The sequence below is a fragment of the Eschrichtius robustus genome, chromosome 5 (assembly GCF_028021215.1).
Source record: "Eschrichtius robustus isolate mEscRob2 chromosome 5, mEscRob2.pri, whole genome shotgun sequence".
Lineage (NCBI taxonomy): Eukaryota > Metazoa > Chordata > Mammalia > Artiodactyla > Eschrichtiidae > Eschrichtius > Eschrichtius robustus.
In genome coordinates, this window is record NC_090828.1 from 113,886,459 (window position 1) to 113,906,364 (window position 19,906).

A 19,906-nucleotide genomic window follows, 5' to 3' on the forward strand; every position below is an offset into this window, starting at 1 on the left:
CCATCAGACGGGTACCACGCAGTATTACTTTAAAGGGTCTGCGTTTGCTCACCCAACCTCACCAAAACTCTCAGCCCCAAGAGTGTCCACCCTTATGTCTCAATCAGCTGTGGGTCTAGATATGGTCAATCCAGGTGGCATCACAGCCCCTGAACGAATTTTGTAAGAATTTCTCTCTCTTGCACTGTCTTTGTTTCACGGGTTTTAAAAAGTAATTGATTTTCCTAATGGGGATTAGCTGCTTTTCACTGCTGTGTTTATGCCGCTTTACTCCCACTTGACTCACTTACGGAGAGATATCAGTACATAGGTTTGAAGATTCTTACTAATCAGATCTATTCTTGGGCGGTGAATAGGGGGTGTTGAGTGCAGTTCACTGAGCAAGCAGTAGGTCTTGTCTATTACATATTGGGTTTATGGAACGGTATCTGAGCTAATTTGAAACCCTTGTTTTAGGCATCACCCCACCTCGCCTTTCCCGTTAGGCAGCCATAGTGTGTTTTCTAAATGTGTGACTCTGTTCTGTTTTGTAATTCAGTTCAAGTGTAGCGGTTTTTACATTCCCTCTATAAGTGATATCTTCTGATTAGTGTCTTTTTCTGTGTGACTTATTTCACTTAGAACCGTCGTACCTGAATCCACTCATCATGCTGCTACTAGCCTTATGACGTTGATTTCATGGCTGAGTGATATTCCATTGTACATAAGGACCACAACTTCTTTATCCATTTTTCTCTTTCCTGGGATATTTAAGGTGGAATGAAGTGGAGGTTCTTGTCAACAGAGCAACCCTAAACTTTGGAGTGCCTGTGCCTTGCTGATTTTTAGTTTTCCCAAATTAGACGCCCATGAGTGGAAGTGCCCTATGCTCTCTAAGCCGAGTTTTTTAGATATTTCAGGACACACCGTACACTTCTCCAGAGTGGCTGTTGGCAATTTACATCCCGCCCATCAGCGTAGCAAGGCTCCCATTTCTCCATGGCCTCTCCTGCATTTCTGGTATTGACACTTTATTCAGCATGGCCCTTTTGACCGATGGGAAGCGAGACTTCTTTGTAGCGCTGATTTGCCTTTCCAGGTTGCTTGGTTGGCCAAAAAGGGCGTATGCGTTTTTTCCTGAATATATTCAGGAAAAAACGCATACGCCCTTTTTGGCCAAGGGCATCATTGTCGAGGTTTTGCCGCTTTTCCTGAGCTTTAAAGGCGATTCGAATATACCTCCTGAAATCTGTTTCCTGCAATTCTGCCTTGTTTTCAAATCCTCTTCGTTGCCTTCCCTCAATATTTTTGTGGGCGAGAGTTATCATTTATAACTCTGCAGGTTTGTGATTTGCAGGGACCCAGAGCTCCATTTTTCAACTCGCTTTTTTGGGAGCTGGCCGCAAAAGCGTAGGATTGCTTCAGGCCCTATTCTGGTTCCGGGCGGCAGGCTGAGCCTGTGGTTAATTCTTCTTCCTGATGGGAAAATAGAGTGACCTGTGCCTGTCCCAACACCTAGAGCTAGTCGCTCATTGGTTCCCCCTCTTCCCGTTCATCCTCAGGACAAATTGCAACCTGTACGGAACAGGAGGTTAAACGTGCTGATTCTCCAAGGAGGGAGATTGCTATTAAAGTGGCTGGAATGGCGAACCCGAGCACAAGGAGATGAGAAATGAGGTGCGTTTTAGAAACCTTTCCCGATCACACGGTGTACCATCTTCTGGGTTTCTCATGCATGTTTTCGATGTAGGAAGATGCCCTTGAACCTGGAGATTTGGGACCCATCAGACGGGTACCACGCAGTATTACTTTAAAGGGTCTGCGTTTGCTCACCCAACCTCACCAAACCTCTCAGCCCCAAGAGTGTCCACCCTTATGTCTCAATCAGCTGTGGGTCTAGATATGGTCAATCCAGGTGGCATCACAGCCCCTGAACGAATTTTGTAAGAATTTCTCTCTCTTTCACTGTCTTTGTTTCACGGGTTTTTAAAAGTAATTGATTTTCCTAATGGGGTTTAGCTGCTTTTCACTGCTGTGTTTATGCCGCTTTACTCCCACTTGACTCACTTACGGAGAGATATCAATACATAGGTTTGAAGATTCTTACTAGTCAGATCTATTCTTGGGCGGTGAATAGGGGGTGTTGAGTCCAGTTCACTGAGCAAGGAGTAGGTCTTGTCTATTACATATTGGGTTTATGGAACGGTATCTGAGCTAATTTGAAACCCTTGTTTTAGGCATCACCCCACCTCACCTTTCCCGTTAGGCAGCCATAGTGTGTTTTCTAAATGTGTGACTCTGTTCTGTTTTGTAATTCAGTTCAAGTGTAGCGGTTTTTACATTCCCTCTATAAGTGATATCTTCTGATTAGTGTCTTTTTCTGTGTGACTTATTTCACTTAGAACCGTCGTACCTGAATCCACTCATCATGCTGCTACTAGCCTTATGACGTTGATTTCATGGCTGAGTGATATTCCATTGTACCTAAGGACCACAACTTCTTTATCCATTTTTCTCTTTCCTGGGATATTTAAGGTGGAATGAAGTGGAGGTTCTTGTCAACAGAGCAACCCTAAACTTTGGAGTGCCTGTGCCTTGCTGATTTTTAGTTTTCCCAAATTAGACGCCCATGAGTGGAAGTGCCCTATGCTCTCTAAGCCGAGTTTTTTAGATGTTTCAGGACACACCATACACTTCTCCAGAGTGGCTGTTGGCAATTTACATCCCACCCATCAGCGTAGCAAGGCTCCCATTTCTCCATGGCCTCTCCTGCATTTCTGGTATTGACACTTTATTCAGCATGGCCCTTTTGACCGATGGGAAGCGAGACTTCTTTGTAGCGCTGATTTGCCTTTCCAGGTTGCTTGGTTGGCCAAAAAGGGCGTATGCGTTTTTTCCTGAATATATTCAGGAAAAAACGCATACGCCCTTTTTGGCCAAGGGCATCATTGTCGAGGTTTTGCCGCTTTTCCTGTGCTTTAAAGGCGATTCGAATCTACCTCCTGAAATCTGTTTCCTGCAATTCTGCCTTGCTTTCAAGTCCTCTTCTTTGCCTTCCCTCAATATTTTTGTGGGCGAGAGTTATCATTTCTAACTCTGCAGGTTTGTGATTTGCAGGGCCCCTGAGCTCCATTTTTCAACTCGCTTTTTTGGGAGCTGGCCGAAAAGCGTAGGATTGCTTCAGGCCCTATTCTGGTTCCGGGCGGCAGGCTGAGCCTGTGGTTAATTCTTCTTCCTGATGGGAAAATAGAGTGACCTGTGCCTGTCCCACCACCTAGAGCTAGTCGCTCATTGGTTCCCCCTCTTCCCGTTCATCCTCAGGACAAATTGAAACCTGTACGGAACAGGAGGTTAAAGTGCTGATTCTCCAAGGAGGGAGGTTGCTATTAAAGTGGCTGGAATGGCGAACCCGAGCACAAGGAGATGAGAAATGAGGTGCGTTTTAGAAACCTTTCCCGATCACACGGTGTACCATCTTCTGGGTTTCTCATGCATGTTTTCGATGTAGGAAGATGCCCTTGAACCTGGAGATTTGGGACCCATCAGACGGGTACCACGCAGTATTACTTTAAAGGGTCTGCGTTTGCTCACCCAACCTCACCAAACCTCTCAGCCCCAAGAGTGTCCACCCTTATGTCTCAATCAGCTGTGGGTCTAGATATGGTCAATCCAGGTGGCATCACAGCCCCTGAACGAATTTTGTAAGAATTTCTCTCTCTTTCACTGTCTTTGTTTCACGGGTTTTTAAAAGTAATTGATTTTCCTAATGGGGTTTAGCTGCTTTTCACTGCTGTGTTTATGCCGCTTTACTCCCACTTGACTCACTTACGGAGAGATATCAATACATAGGTTTGAAGATTCTTACTAGTCAGATCTATTCTTGGGCAGTGAATAGGGGGTGTTGAGTCCAGTTCACTGAGCAAGGAGTAGGTCTTGTCTATTACATATTGGGTTTATGGAACGGTATCTGAGCTAATTTGAAACCCTTGTTTTAGGCATCACCCCACCTCACCTTTCCCGTTAGGCAGCCATAGTGTGTTTTCTAAATGTGTGACTCTGTTCTGTTTTGTATTTCAGTTCAAGTGTAGCGGTTTTTACATTCCCTCTATAAGTGATATCTTCTGATTAGTGTCTTTTTCTGTGTGACTTATTTCACTTAGAACCGTCGTACCTGAATCCACTCATCATGCTGCTACTAGCCTTATGACGTTGATTTCATGGCTGAGTGATATTCCATTGTACCTAAGGACCACAACTTCTTTATCCATTTTTCTCTTTCCTGGGATATTTAAGGTGGAATGAAGTGGAGGTTCTTGTCAACAGAGCAACCCTAAACTTTGGAGTGCCTGTGCCTTGCTGATTTTTAGTTTTCCCAAATTAGACGCCCATGAGTGGAAGTGCCCTATGCTCTCTAAGCCGAGTTTTTTAGATGTTTCAGGACACACCATACACTTCTCCAGAGTGGCTGTTGGCAATTTACATCCCACCCATCAGCGTAGCAAGGCTCCCATTTCTCCATGGCCTCTCCTGCATTTCTGGTATTGACACTTTATTCAGCATGGCCCTTTTGACCGATGGGAAGCGAGACTTCTTTGTAGCGCTGATTTGCCTTTCCAGGTTGCTTGGTTGGCCAAAAAGGGCGTATGCGTTTTTTCCTGAATATATTCAGGAAAAAACGCATACGCCCTTTTTGGCCAAGGGCATCATTGTCGAGGTTTTGCCGCTTTTCCTGTGCTTTAAAGGCGATTCGAATCTACCTCCTGAAATCTGTTTCCTGCAATTCTGCCTTGCTTTCAAATCCTCTTCGTTGCCTTCCCTCAATATTTTTGTGGGCGAGAGTTATCATTTATAACTCTGCAGGTTTGTGATTTGCAGGGCCCCTGAGCTCCATTTTTCAACTCGCTTTTTTGGGAGCTGGCCGCAAAAGCGTAGGATTGCTTCAGGACCTATTCTGGTTCCGGGCGGCAGGCTGAGCCGGTGGTTAATTCTTCTTCCTGATGGGAAAATAGAGTGACCTGTGCCTTTCCCAACACCTAGAGCTAGTCGCTCATTGGTTCCCCCTCTTCCCGTTCATCCTCAGGACAAATTGCAACCTGTACGGAACAGGAGGTTAAACGTGCTGATTCTCCAAGGAGGGAGATTGCTATTAAAGTGGCTGGAATGGCGAACCCGAGCACAAGGAGATGAGAAATGAGGTGCGTTTTAGAAACCTTTCCCGATCACACGGTGTACCATCTTCTGGGTTTCTCATGCATGTTTTCGATGTAGGAAGATGCCCTTGAACCTGGAGATTTGGGACCCATGGGATGGGTACCACGCAGTATTACTTTAAAGGGTCTGCGTTTGCTCACCCAACCTCACCAAACCTCTCAGCCCCAAGAGTGTCCACCCTTATGTCTCAATCAGCTGTGGGTCTAGATATGGTCAATCCAGGTGGCATCACAGCCCCTGAACGAATTTTGTAAGAATTTCTCTCTCTTTCACTGTCTTTGTTTCACGGGTTTTTAAAAGTAATTGATTTTCCTAATGGGGTTTAGCTGCTTTTCACTGCTGTCTTTATGCCGCTTTACTCCCACTTGACTCACTTCCAGAGAGATATCAATACATAGGTTTGAAGATTCTTACTAGTCAGATCTATTCTTGGGCGGTGAATAGGGGGTGTTGAGTCCAGTTCACTGAGCAAGCAGTAGGTCTTGTCTATTACATATTGGGTTTATGGAACGGTATCTGAGCTAATTTGAAACCCTTGTTTTAGGCATCACCCCACCTCGCCTTTCCCGTTAGGCAGCCATAGTGTGTTTTCTAAATGTGTGACTCTGTTCTGTTTTGTAATTCAGTTCAAGTGTAGCGGTTTTTACATTCCCTCTATAAGTGATATCTTCTGATTAGTGTCTTTTTCTGTGTGACTTATTTCACTTAGAACCGTCGTACCTGAATCCACTCATCATGCTGCTACTAGCCTTATGACGTTGATTTCATGGCTGAGTGATATTCCATTGTACCTAAGGACCACAACTTCTTTATCCATTTTTCTCTTTCCTGGGATATTTAAGGTGGAATGAAGTGGAGGTTCTTGTCAACAGAGCAACCCTAAACTTTGGAGTGCCTGTGCCTTGCTGATTTTTAGTTTTCCCAAATTAGACGCCCATGAGTGGAAGTGCCCTATGCTCTCTAAGCCGAGTTTTTTAGATATTTCAGGACACACCGTACATTTCTCCAGAGTGGCTGTTGGCAATTTACATCCCACCCATCAGCGTACCAAGGCTCCCATTTCTCCATGGCCTCTCCTGCATTTCTGGTTTTGACACTTTATTCAGCATGGCCCTTTTGACCGATGGGAAGCGAGACTTCTTTGTAGCGCTGATTTGCCTTTCCAGGTTGCTTGGTTGGCCAAAAAGGGCGTATGCGTTTTTTCCTGAATATATTCAGGAAAAAACGCATACGCCCTTTTTGGCCAAGGGCATCATTGTCGAGGTTTTGCCGCTTTTCCTGTGCTTTAAAGGCGATTCGAATCTACCTCCTGAAATCTGTTTCCTGCAATTCTGCCTTGCTTTCAAATCCTCTTCGTTGCCTTCCCTCAATAATTTTGTGGGCGAGAGTTGTCATTTCTAACTCTGCAGGTTTGTGATTTGCAGTGCCCCTGAGCTCCATTTTTCAACTCGCTTTTTTGGGAGCTGGCCGCAAACCCGTAGGATTGCTTCAGGCCCTATTCTGGTTCCGGGCGGCAGTCTGAGCCTGTGGTTAATTCTTCTTCCTGATGGGAAAATAGAGTGACCTGTGCCTTTCCCAACACCTAGAGCTAGTCGCTCATTGGTTCCCCCTCTTCCCGTTCATCCTCAGGACAAATTGCAACCTGTACGGAACAGGAGGTTAAACGTGCTGATTCTCCAAGGAGGGAGATTGCTAGTAAAGCGGCTGGAATGGCGAACCCGAGCACAAGGAGATGAGAAATGAGGTGCGTTTTAGAAACCTTTCCCGATCACACGGTGTACCATCTTCTGGGGTTCTCATGCATGTTTTCGATGTAGGAAGATGCCCTTGAACCTGGAGATTTGGGACCCATCAGACGGGTACCACGCAGTATTATTTTAAAGGGTCTGTGTTTGCTCACCCAACTTCACCAAACCTCTCAGCCCCAAGAGTGTCCACCCTTATGTCTCAATCAGCTGTGGGTCTAGATATGGTCAATCCAGGTGGCATCACAGCCCCTGAACGAATTTTGTAAGAATTTCTCTCTCTTTCACTGTCTTTGTTTCACGGGTTTTTAAAAGTAATTGATTTTCCTAATGGGGTTTAGCTGCTTTTCACTGCTGTGTTTATGCCGCTTTACTCCCACTTGACTCACTTACGGAGAGATATCAATACATAGGTTTGAAGATTCTTACTAGTCAGATATATTCTTGGGCGGTGAATAGGGGGTGTTGAGTCCAGTTCACTGAGCAAGCAGTAGGTCTTGTCTATTACATATTGGGTTTATGGAACGTTATCTGAGCTAATTTGAAACCCTTGTTTTATGCATCACCCCACCTCGCCTTTCCCGTTAGGCAGCCATATTGTGTTTTCTAAATGTGTGACTCTGTTCTGTTTTGTAATTCAGTTCAAGTGTAGCGGTTTTTACATTCCCTCTATAAGTGATATCTTCCGATTAGTGTCTTTTTCTGTGTGACTTATTTCACTTAGAACCGTCGTACCTGAATCCACTCATCATGCTGCTACTAGCCTTATGACGTTGATTTCATGGCTGAGTGATATTCCATTGTACCTAAGGACCACAACTTCTTTATCCATTTTTCTCTTTCCTGGGATATTTAAGGTGGAATGAAGTGGAGGTTCTTGTCAACAGAGCAACCCTAAACTTTGGAGTGCCTGTGCCTTGCTGATTTTTAGTTTTCCCAAATTAGACGCCCATGAGTGGAAGTGCCCTATGCTCTCTAAGCCGAGTTTTTTAGATGTTTCAGGACACACCATACACTTCTCCAGAGTGGCTGTTGGCAATTTACATCCCACCCATCAGCGTAGCAAGGCTCCCATTTCTCCATGGCCTCTCCTGCATTTCTGGTATTGACACTTTATTCAGCATGGCCCTTTTGACCGATGGGAAGCGAGACTTCTTTGTAGCGCTGATTTGCCTTTCCAGGTTGCTTGGTTGGCCAAAAAGGGCGTATGCGTTTTTTCCTGAATATATTCAGGAAAAAACGCATACGCCCTTTTTGGCCAAGGGCATCATTGTCGAGGTTTTGCCGCTTTTCCTGTGCTTTAAAGGCGATTCGAATCTACCTCCTGAAATCTGTTTCCTACAATTCTGCCTTGCTTTCAAATCCTCTTCGTTGCCTTCCCTCAATATTTTTGTGGGCGAGAGTTATCATTTATAACTCTGCAGGTTTGTGATTTGCAGGGCCCCTGAGCTCCATTTTTCAACTCGCTTTTTTGGGAGCTGGCCGCAAAAGCGTAGGATTGCTTCAGGCCCTATTCTGGTTCCGGGCGGCAGGCTGAGCCGGTGGTTAATTCTTCTTCCTGATGGGAAAATAGAGTGACCTGTTCCTTTCCCAACACCTAGAGCTAGTCGCTCATTGGTTCCCCCTCTTCCCGTTCATCCTCAGGACAAATTGAAACCTGTACGGAACAGGAGGTTAAAGTGCTGATTCTCCAAGGAGGGAGATTGCTATTAAAGTGGCTGGAATGGCGAACCCGAGCACAAGGAGATGAGAAATGAGGTGCGTTTTAGAAACCTTTCCCGATCACACGGTGTACCATCTTCTGGGTTTCTCATGCATGTTTTCGATGTAGGAAGATGCCCTTGAACCTGGAGATTTGGGACCCATCAGACGGGTACCACGCAGTATTACTTTAAAGGGTCTGCGTTTGCTCACCCAACCTCACCAAACCTCTCAGCCCCAAGAGTGTCCACCCTTATGTCTCAATCAGCTGTGGGTCTAGATATGGTCAATCCAGGTGGCATCACAACCCCTGAACGAATTTTGTAAGAATTTCTCTCTCTTTCACTGTCTTTGTTTCACGGGTTTTTAAAAGTAATTGATTTTCCTAATGGGGTTTAGCTGCTTTTCACTGCTGTGTTTATGCCGCTTTACTCCCACTTGACTCACTTACGGAGAGATATCAATACATAGGTTTGAAGATTCTTACTAGTCAGATCTATTCTTGGGCGGTGAATAGGGGGTGTTGAGTCCAGTTCACTGAGCAAGGAGTAGGTCTTGTCTATTACATATTGGGTTTATGGAACGGTATCTGAGCTAATTTGAAACCCTTGTTTTAGGCATCACCCCACCTCACCTTTCCCGTTAGGCAGCCATAGTGTGTTTTCTAAATGTGTGACTCTGTTCTGTTTTGTAATTCAGTTCAAGTGTAGCGGTTTTTACATTCCCTCTATAAGTGATATCTTCTGATTAGTGTCTTTTTCTGTGTGACTTATTTCACTTAGAACCGTCGTACCTGAATCCACTCATCATGCTGCTACTAGCCTTATGACGTTGATTTCATGGCTGAGTGATATTCCATTGTACCTAAGGACCACAACTTCTTTATCCATTTTTCTCTTTCCTGGGATATTTAAGTTGGAATGAAGTGGAGGTTCTTGTCAACAGAGCAACCCTAAACTTTGGAGTGCCTGTGCCTTGCTGATTTTTAGTTTTCCCAAATTAGACGCCCATGAGTGGAAGTGCCCTATGCTCTCTAAGCCGAGTTTTTTAGATGTTTCAGGACACACCATACACTTCTCCAGAGTGGCTGTTGGCAATTTACATCCCACCCATCAGCGTAGCAAGGCTCCCATTTCTCCATGGCCTCTCCTGCATTTCTGGTATTGACACTTTATTCAGCATGGCCCTTTTGACCGATGGGAAGCGAGACTTCTTTGTAGCGCTGATTTGCCTTTCCAGGTTGCTTGGTTGGCCAAAAAGGGCGTATGCGTTTTTTCCTGAATATATTCAGGAAAAAACGCATACGCCCTTTTTGGCCAAGGGCATCATTGTCGAGGTTTTGCCGCTTTTCCTGTGCTTTAAAGGCGATTCGAATCTACCTCCTGAAATCTGTTTCCTGCAATTCTGCCTTGCTTTCAAGTCCTCTTCTTTGCCTTCCCTCAATATTTTTGTGGGCGAGAGTTATCATTTATAACTCTGCAGGTTTGTGATTTGCAGGGCCCCTGAGCTCCATTTTTCAACTCGCTTTTTTGGGAGCTGGCCGCAAAAGCGTAGGATTGCTTCAGGCCCTATTCTGGTTCCGGGCGGCAGGCTGAGCCTGTGGTTAATTCTTCTTCCTGATGGGAAAATAGAGTGACCTGTGCCTGTCCCACCACCTAGAGCTAGTCGCTCATTGGTTCTCCCTCTTCCCGTTCATCCTCAGGACAAATTGAAACCTGTACGGAACAGGAGGTTAAAGTGCTGATTCTCCAAGGAGGGAGGTTGCTATTAAAGTGGCTGGAATGGCGAACCCGAGCACAAGGAGATGAGAAATGAGGTGCGTTTTAGAAACATTTCCCGATCACACAGTGTACCATCTTCTGGGTTTCTCATGCATGTTTTCGATGTAGGAAGATGCCCTTGAACCTGGAGATTTGGGACCCATCAGACGGGTACCACGCAGTATTACTTTAAAGGGTCTGCGTTTGCTCACCCAACCTCACCAAAACTCTCAGCCCCAAGAGTGTCCACCCTTATGTCTCAATCAGCTGTGGGTCTAGATATGGTCAATCCAGGTGGCATCACAGCCCCTGAACGAATTTTGTAAGAATTTCTCTCTCTTTCACTGTCTTTGTTTCACGGGTTTTTAAAAGTAATTGATTTTCCTAATGGGGTTTAGCTGCTTTTCACTGCTCTGTTTATGCCGCTTTACTCCCACTTGACTCACTTACGGAGAGATATCAATACATAGGTTTGAAGATTCTTACTAGTCAGATCTATTCTTGGGCGGTGAATAGGGGGTGTTGAGTCCAGTTCACTGAGCAAGCAGTAGGTCTTGTCTATTACATATTGGGTTTATGGAACGTTATCTGAGCTAATTTGAAACCCTTGTTTTATGCATCACCCCACCTCGCCTTTCCCGTTAGGCAGCCATATTGTGTTTTCTAAATGTGTGACTCTGTTCTGTTTTGTAATTCAGTTCAAGTGTAGCGGTTTTTACATTCCCTCTATAAGTGATATCTTCCGATTAGTGTCTTTTTCTGTGTGACTTATTTCACTTAGAACCGTCGTACCTGAATCCACTCATCATGCTGCTACTAGCCTTATGACGTTGATTTCATGGCTGAGTGATATTCCATTGTACCTAAGGACCACAACTTCTTTATCCATTTTTCTCTTTCCTGGGATATTTAAGGTGGAATGAAGTGGAGGTTCTTGTCAACAGAGCAACCCTAAACTTTGGAGTGCCTGTGCCTTGCTGATTTTTAGTTTTCCCAACTTAGACGCCCATGAGTGGAAGTGCCCTATGCTCTCTAAGCCGAGTTTTTTAGATGTTTCAGGACACACCGTACCCTTCTCCAGAGTGGCTGTCGGCAATTTACATCCCGCCCATCAGCGTAGCAAGGCTCCCATTTCTCCATGGCCTCTCCTGCATTTCTGGTTTTGACACTTTATTCAGCATGGCCCTTTTGACCGATGGGAAGCGAGACTTCTTTGTAGCGCTGATTTGCCTTTCCAGGTTGCTTGGTTGGCCAAAAAGGGCGTATGCGTTTTTTCCTAAATATATTCAGGAAAAAACGCATACGCCTTTTTTTGCCAAGGGCATCATTGTCGAGGTTTTGCCGCTTTTCCTGTGCTTTAAAGGCGATTCGAATCTACCTCCTGAAATCTGTTTCCTGCAATTCTGCCTTGCTTTCAAATCCTCTTCGTTGCCTTCCCTCAATATTTTTGTGGGCGAGAGTTATCATTTATAACTCTGCAGGTTTGTGATTTGCAGGGCCCCTGAGCTCCATTTTTCAACTCGCTTTTTTGGGAGCTGGCCGCAAAAGCGTAGGATTGCTTCAGGCCCTATTCTGGTTCCGGGCGGCAGGCTGAGCCTGTGGTTAATTCTTCTTCCTAATGGGAAAATAGAGTGACCTGTGACTGTCCCACCACCTAGAGCTAGTCGCTCATTGGTTCCCCCTCTTCCCGTTCATCCTCAGGACAAACTGAAACCTGTACGGAACAGGAGGTTAAAGTGCTGATTCTCCAAGGAGGGAGATTGCTATTAAAGTGGCTGGAATGGCGACCCCGAGCACAAGGAGATGAGAAATGAGGTGCGTTTTAGAAACATTTCCCGATCACACAGTGTACCATCTTCTGGGTTTCTCATGCATGTTTTCGATGTAGGAAGATGCCCTTGAACCTGGAGATTTGGGACCCATCAGACGGGTACCACGCAGTATTACTTTAAAGGGTCTGCGTTTGCTCACCCAACCTCACCAAACCTCTCAGCCCCAAGAGTGTCCACCCTTATGTCTCAATCAGCTGTGGGTCTAGATATGGTCAATCCAGGTGGCATCACAGCCCCTGAACGAATTTTGTAAGAATTTCTCTCTCTTTCACTGTCTTTGTTTCACGGGTTTTTAAAAGTAATTGATTTTCCTAATGGGGTTTAGCTGCTTTTCACTGCTGTGTTTATGCCGCTTTACTCCCACTTGACTCACTTACGGAGAGATATCAATACATAGGTTTGAAGATTCTTACTAGTCAGATATATTCTTGGGCGGTGAATAGGGGTTGTTGAGTCCAGTTCACTGAGCAAGCAGTAGGTCTTGTCTATTACATATTGGGTTTATGGAACGGTATCTGAGCTAATTTGAAACCCTTGTTTTATGCATCACCCCACCTCGCCTTTCCCGTTAGGCAGCCATAGTGTGTTTTCTAAATGTGTGACTCTGTTCTGTTTTGTAATTCAGTTCAAGTGTAGCGGTTTTTACATTCCCTCTATAAGTGATATCTTCTGATTAGTGTCTTTTTCTGTGTGACTTATTTCAGTTAGAACCGTCGTACCTGAATCCACTCATCATGCTGCTACTAGCCTTATGACATTGATTTCATGGCTGAGTGATATTCCATTGTACCTAAGGACCACAACTTCTTTATCCATTTTTCTCTTTCCTGGGATATTTAAGGTGGAATGAAGTGGAGGTTCTTGTCAACAGAGCAACCCTAAACTTTGGAGTGCCTGTGCCTTGCTGATTTTTAGTTTTCCCAAATTAGACGCCCATGAGTGGAAGTGCCCTATGCTCTCTAAGCCGAGTTTCTTAGATGTTTCAGGACACACCATACACTTCTCCAGAGTGGCTGTTGGCAATTTACATCCCACCCATCAGCGTAGCAAGGCTCCCATTTCTCCATGGCCTCTCCTGCATTTCTGGTATTGACACTTTATTCAGCATGGCCCTTTTGACTGATGGGAAGCGAGACTTCTTTGTAGCGCTGATTTGCCTTTCCAGGTTGCTTGGTTGGCCAAAAAGGGCGTATGCGTTTTTTCCTGAATATATTCAGGAAAAAACGCATACGCCCTTTTTGGCCAAGGGCATCATTGTCGAGGTTTTGCCGCTTTTTCTGTGCTTTAAAGGCGATTCGAATCTACCTCCTGAAATCTGTTTCCTGCAATTCTGCCTTGCTTTCAAATCCTCTTCGTTGCCTTCCCTCAATATTTTTGTGGGCGAGAGTTATCATTTCTAACTCTGCAGGTTTGTGATTTGCAGGGCCCCTGAGCTCCATTTTTCAACTCGCTTTTTTGGGAGCTGGCCGCAAAAGCGTAGGATTGCTTCAGGCCCTATTCTGGTTCCGGGCGGCAGGCTGAGCCTGTGGTTAATTCTTCTTCCTGATGGGAAAATAGAGTGACCTGTGCCTGTCCCACCACCTAGAGCTAGTCGCTCATTGGTTCCCCCTCTTCCCGTTCATCCTCAGGACAAATTGAAACCTGTACGGAACAGGAGGTTAAAGTGCTGATTCTCCAAGGAGGGAGGTTGCTATTAAAGTGGCTGGAATGGCGAACCCGAGCACAAGGAGATGAGAAATGAGGTGCGTTTTAGAAACCTTTCCCGATCACACAGTGTACCATCTTCTGGGTTTCTCATGCATGTTTTCGATGTAGGAAGATGCCCTTGATCCTGGAGATTTGGGACCCATGGGATGGGTTCCACGCAGTATTACTTTAAAGGGTCTGCGTTTGCTCACCCAACCTCACCAAACCTCTCAGCCCCAAGAGTGTCCACCCTTATGTCTCAATCAGCTGTGGGTCTAGATATGGTCAATCCAGGTGGCATCACAGCCCCTGAACGAATTTTGTAAGAATTTCTCTCTCTTTCACTGTCTTTGTTTCACGGGTTTTTAAAAGTAATTGATTTTCCTAATGGGGTTTAGCTGCTTTTCACTGCTGTGTTTATGCCGCTTTACTCCCACTTGACTCACTTACGGAGAGATATCAATACATAGGTTTGAAGATTCTTACTAGTCAGATCTATTCTTGGGCGGTGAATAGGGGGTGTTGAGTCCAGTTCACTGAGCAAGGAGTAGGTCTTGTCTATTACATATTGGGTTTATGGAACGGTATCTGAGCTAATTTGAAACCCTTGTTTTAGGCATCACCCCACCTCACCTTTCCCGTTAGGCAGCCATAGTGTGTTTTCTAAATGTGTGACTCTGTTCTGTTTTGTAATTCAGTTCAAGTGTAGCGGTTTTTACATTCCCTCTATAAGTGATATCTTCTGATTAGTGTCTTTTTCTGTGTGACTTATTTCACTTAGAACCGTCGTACCTGAATCCACTCATCATGCTGCTACTAGCCTTATGACGTTGATTTCATGGCTGAGTGATATTCCATTGTACCTAAGGACCACAACTTCTTTATCCATTTTTCTCTTTCCTGGGATATTTAAGGTGGAATGAAGTGGAGGTTCTTGTCAACAGAGCAACCCTAAACTTTGGAGTGCCTGTGCCTTGCTGATTTTTAGTTTTCCCAAATTAGACGCCCATGAGTGGAAGTGCCCTATGCTCTCTAAGCCGAGTTTTTTAGATATTTCAGGACACACCGTACACTACTCCAGAGTGGCTGTTGGCAATTTACATCCCGCCCATCAGCGTAGCAAGGCTCCCATTTCTCCATGGCCTCTCCTGCATTTCTGGTATTGACACTTTATTCAGCATGGCCCTTTTGACCGATGGGAAGCGAGACTTCTTTGTAGCGCTGATTTGCCTTTCCAGGTTGCTTGGTTGGCCAAAAAGGGCGTATGCGTTTTTTCCTGAATATATTCAGGAAAAAACGCATACGCCCTTTTTGGCCAAGGGCATCATTGTCGAGGTTTTGCCGCTTTTCCTGTGCTTTAAAGGCGATTCGAATATACCTCCTGAAATCTGTTTCCTGCAATTCTGCCTTGTTTTCAAATCCTCTTCGTTGCCTTCCCTCAATATTTTTGTGGGCGAGAGTTATCATTTATAACTCTGCAGGTTTGTGATTTGCAGGGACCCAGAGCTCCATTTTTCAACTCGCTTTTTTGGGAGCTGGCCGCAAAAGCGTAGGATTGCTTCAGGCCCTATTCTGGTTCCGGGCGGCAGGCTGAGCCTGTGGTTAATTCTTCTTCCTGATGGGAAAATAGAGTGACCTGTGCCTGTCCCAACACCTAGAGCTAGTCGCTCATTGGTTCCCCCTCTTCCCGTTCATCCTCAGGACAAATTGAAACCTGTACGGAACAGGAGGTTAAAGTGCTGATTCTCCAAGGAGGGAGATTGCTATTAAAGTGGCTGGAATGGCGAACCCGAGCACAAGGAGATGAGAAATGAGGTGCGTTTTAGAAACCTTTCCCGATCACACGGTGTACCATCTTCTGGGTTTCTCATGCATGTTTTCGATGTAGGAAGATGCCCTTGATCCTGGAGATTTGGGACCCAAGGGATGGGTACCACGCAGTATTACTTTAAAGGGTCTGCGTTTGCTCACCCAACCTCACCAAACCTCTCAGCCCCAAGAGTGTCCACCCTTATGTCTCAATCAGCTGTGGGTCTAGATATGGTCAATCCAGGTGGCATCACAGCCCCTGAACGAATTTTGTAAGAATTTCTCTCTCTTTCACTGTCTTTGTTTCACGGGTTTTTAAAAGTAATTGATTTTCCTAATGGGGTTTAGCTGCTTTTCACTGCTGTGTTTATGCCGCTTTACTCCCACTTGACTCACTTACGGAGAGATATCAATACATATGTTTGAAGATTCTTACTAGTCAGATCTATTCTTGGGCGGTGAATAGGGGGTGTTGAGTCCAGTTCACTGAGCAAGGAGTAGGTCTTGTCTATTACATATTGGGTTTATGGAACGGTATCTGAGCTAATTTGAAACCCTTGTTTTAGGCATCACCCCACCTCACCTTTCCCGTTAGGCAGCCATAGTGTGTTTTCTAAATGTGTGACTCTGTTCTGTTTTGTAATTCAGTTCAAGTGTAGCGGTTTTTACATTCCCTCTATAAGTGATATCTTCTGATTAGTGTCTTTTTCTGTGTGACTTATTTCACTTAGAACCGTCGTACCTGAATCCACTCATCATGCTGCTACTAGCCTTATGACGTTGATTTCATGGCTGAGTGATATTCCATTGTACCTAAGGACCACAACTTCTTTATCCATTTTTCTCTTTCCTGGGATATTTAAGGTGGAATGAAGTGGAGGTTCTTGTCAACAGAGCAACCCTAAACTTTGGAGTGCCTGTGCCTTGCTGATTTTTAGTTTTCCCAAATTAGACGCCCATGAGTGGAAGTGCCCTATGCTCTCTAAGCCGAGTTTTTTAGATGTTTCAGGACACACCATACACTTCTCCAGAGTGGCTGTTGGCAATTTACATCCCACCCATCAGCGTAGCAAGGCTCCCATTTCTCCATGGCCTCTCCTGCATTTCTGGTATTGACACTTTATTCAGCATGGCCCTTTTGACCGATGGGAAGCGAGACTTCTTTGTAGCGCTGATTTGCCTTTCCAGGTTGCTTGGTTGGCCAAAAAGGGCGTATGCGTTTTTTCCTGAATATATTCAGGAAAAAACGCATACGCCCTTTTTGGCCAAGGGCATCATTGTCGAGGTTTTGCCGCTTTTCCTGTGCTTTAAAGGCGATTCGAATCTACCTCCTGAAATCTGTTTCCTGCAATTCTGCCTTGCTTTCAAATCCTCTTCGTTGCCTTCCCTCAATATTTTTGTGGGCGAGAGTTATCATTTATAACTCTGCAGGTTTGTGATTTGCAGGGCCCCTGAGCTCCATTTTTCAACTCGCTTTTTTGGGAGCTGGCCGCAAAAGCGTAGGATTGCTTCAGGACCTATTCTGGTTCCGGGCGGCAGGCTGAGCCGGTGGTTAATTCTTCTTCCTGATGGGAAAATAGAGTGACCTGTGACTGTCCCACCACCTAGAGCTAGTCGCTCATTGGTTCCCCCTCTTCCCGTTCATCCTCAGGACAAACTGAAACCTGTAAGGAACAGGAGGTTAAAGTGCTGATTCTCCAAGGAGGGAGATTGCTATTAAAGTGGCTGGAATGGCGAACCCGAGCACAAGGAGATGAGAAATGAGGTGCGTTTTAGAAACATTTCCCGATCACACAGTGTACCATCTTCTGGGTTTCTCATGCATGTTTTCGATGTAGGAAGATGCCCTTGAACCTGGAGATTTGGGACCCATCAGACGGGTACCACGCAGTATTACTTTAAAGGGTCTGCGTTTGCTCACCCAACCTCACCAAACCTCTCAGCCCCAAGAGTGTCCACCCTTATGTCTCAATCAGCTGTGGGTCTAGATATGGTCAATCCAGGTGGCATCACAGCCCCTGAACGAATTTTGTAAGAATTTCTCTCTCTTTCACTGTCTTTGTTTCACGGGTTTTTAAAAGTAATTGATTTTCCTAATGGGGTTTAGCTGCTTTTCACTGCTGTGTTTATGCCGCTTTACTCCCACTTGACTCACTTACGGAGAGATATCAATACATAGGTTTGAAGATTCTTACTACTCAGATCTATTCTTGGGCGGTGAATAGGGGGTGTTGAGTCCAGTTCACTTAGCAAGGAGTAGGTCTTGTCTATTACATATTGGGTTTATGGAACGGTATCTGAGCTAATTTGAAACCCTTGTTTTAGGCATCACCCCACCTCGCCTTTCCCGTTAGGCAGCCATAGTGTGTTTTCTAAATGTGTGACTCTGTTCTGTTTTGTAATTCAGTTCAAGTGTAGCGGTTTTTACATTCCCTCTATAAGTGATATCTTCTGATTAGTGTCTTTTTCTGTGTGACTTATTTCACTTAGAACCGTCGTACCTGAATCCACTCATCATGCTGCTACTAGCCTTATGACGTTGGTTTCAAGGCTGAGTGATATTCCATTGTACCTAAGGACCACAACTTCTTTATCCATTTTTCTCTTTCCTGGGATATTTAAGGTGGAATGAAGTGGAGGTTCTTGTCAACAGAGCAACCCTAAACTTTGGAGTGCCTGTGCCTTGCTGATTTTTAGTTTTCCCAAATTAGACGCCCATGAGTGGAAGTGCCCTATGCTCTCTAAGCCGAGTTTTTTAGATATTTCAGGACACACCGTACACTTCTCCAGAGTGGCTGTTGGCAATTTACATCCCGCCCATCAGCGTAGCAAGGCTCCCATTTCTCCATGGCCTCTCCTGCATTTCTAGTTTTGACACTTTATTCACCATGGCCCTTTTGACCGATGGGAAGCGAGACTTCTTTGTAGCGCTGATTTGCCTTTCCAGGTTGCTTGGTTGGCCAAAAAGGGCGTATGCGTTTTTTCCTGAATATATTCAGGAAAAAACGCATACGCCCTTTTTGGCCAAGGGCATCATTGTCGAGGTTTTGCCCCTTTTCCTGTGCTTTAAAGGCGATTCGAATCTACCTCCTGAAATCTGTTTCCTGCAATTCTGCCTTGCTTTCAAATCCTCTTCGTTGCCTTCCCTCAATATTTTTGTGGGCGAGAGTTATCATTTCTAACTCTGCAGGTTTGAGATTTGCAGGGCCCCTGAGCTCCATTTTTCAACTCGCTTTTTTGGGAGCTGGCCGCAAAAGCGTAGGATTGCTTCAGGACCTATTCTGGTTCCGGGCGGCAGGCTGAGCCGGTGGTTAATTCTTCTTCCTGATGGGAAAATAGAGTGACCTGTGACTGTCCCACCACCTAGAGCTAGTCGCTCATTGGTTCCCCCTCTTCCCGTTCATCCTCAGGACAAATTGCAACCTGTACGGAACAGGAGGTTAAACGTGCTGATTCTCCAAGGAGGGAGATTGCTATTAAAGTGGCTGGAATGGCGAACCCGAGCACAAGGAGATGAGAAATGAGGTGCGTTTTAGAAACCTTTCCCGATCACACGGTGTACCATCTTCTGGGTTTCTCATGCATGTTTTCGATGTAGGAAGATGCCCTTGATCCTGGAGATTTGGGACCCATGGGATGGGTTCCACGCAGTATTACTTTAAAGGGTCTGCGTTTGCTCACCCAACCTCACCAAACCTCTCAGCCCCAAGAGTGTCCACCCTTATGTCTCAATCAGCTGTGGGTCTAGATATGGTCAATCCAGGTGGCATCACAGCCCCTGAACGAATTTTGTAAGAATTTCTCTCTCTTTCACTGTCTTTGTTTCACGGGTTTTTAAAAGTAATTGATTTTCCTAATGGGGTTTAGCTGCTTTTCACTGCTGTGTTTATGCCGCTTTACTCCCACTTGACTCACTTACGGAGAGATATCAATACATAGGTTTGAAGATTCTTACTAGTCAGATCTATTCTTGGGCGGTGAATAGGGGGTGTTGAGTCCAGTTCACTGAGCAAGGAGTAGGTCTTGTCTATTACATATTGGGTTTATGGAACGGTATCTGAGCTAATTTGAAACCCTTGTTTTAGGCATCACCCCACCTCACCTTTCCCGTTAGGCAGCCATAGTGTGTTTTCTAAATGTGTGACTCTGTTCTGTTTTGTAATTCAGTTCAAGTGTAGCGGTT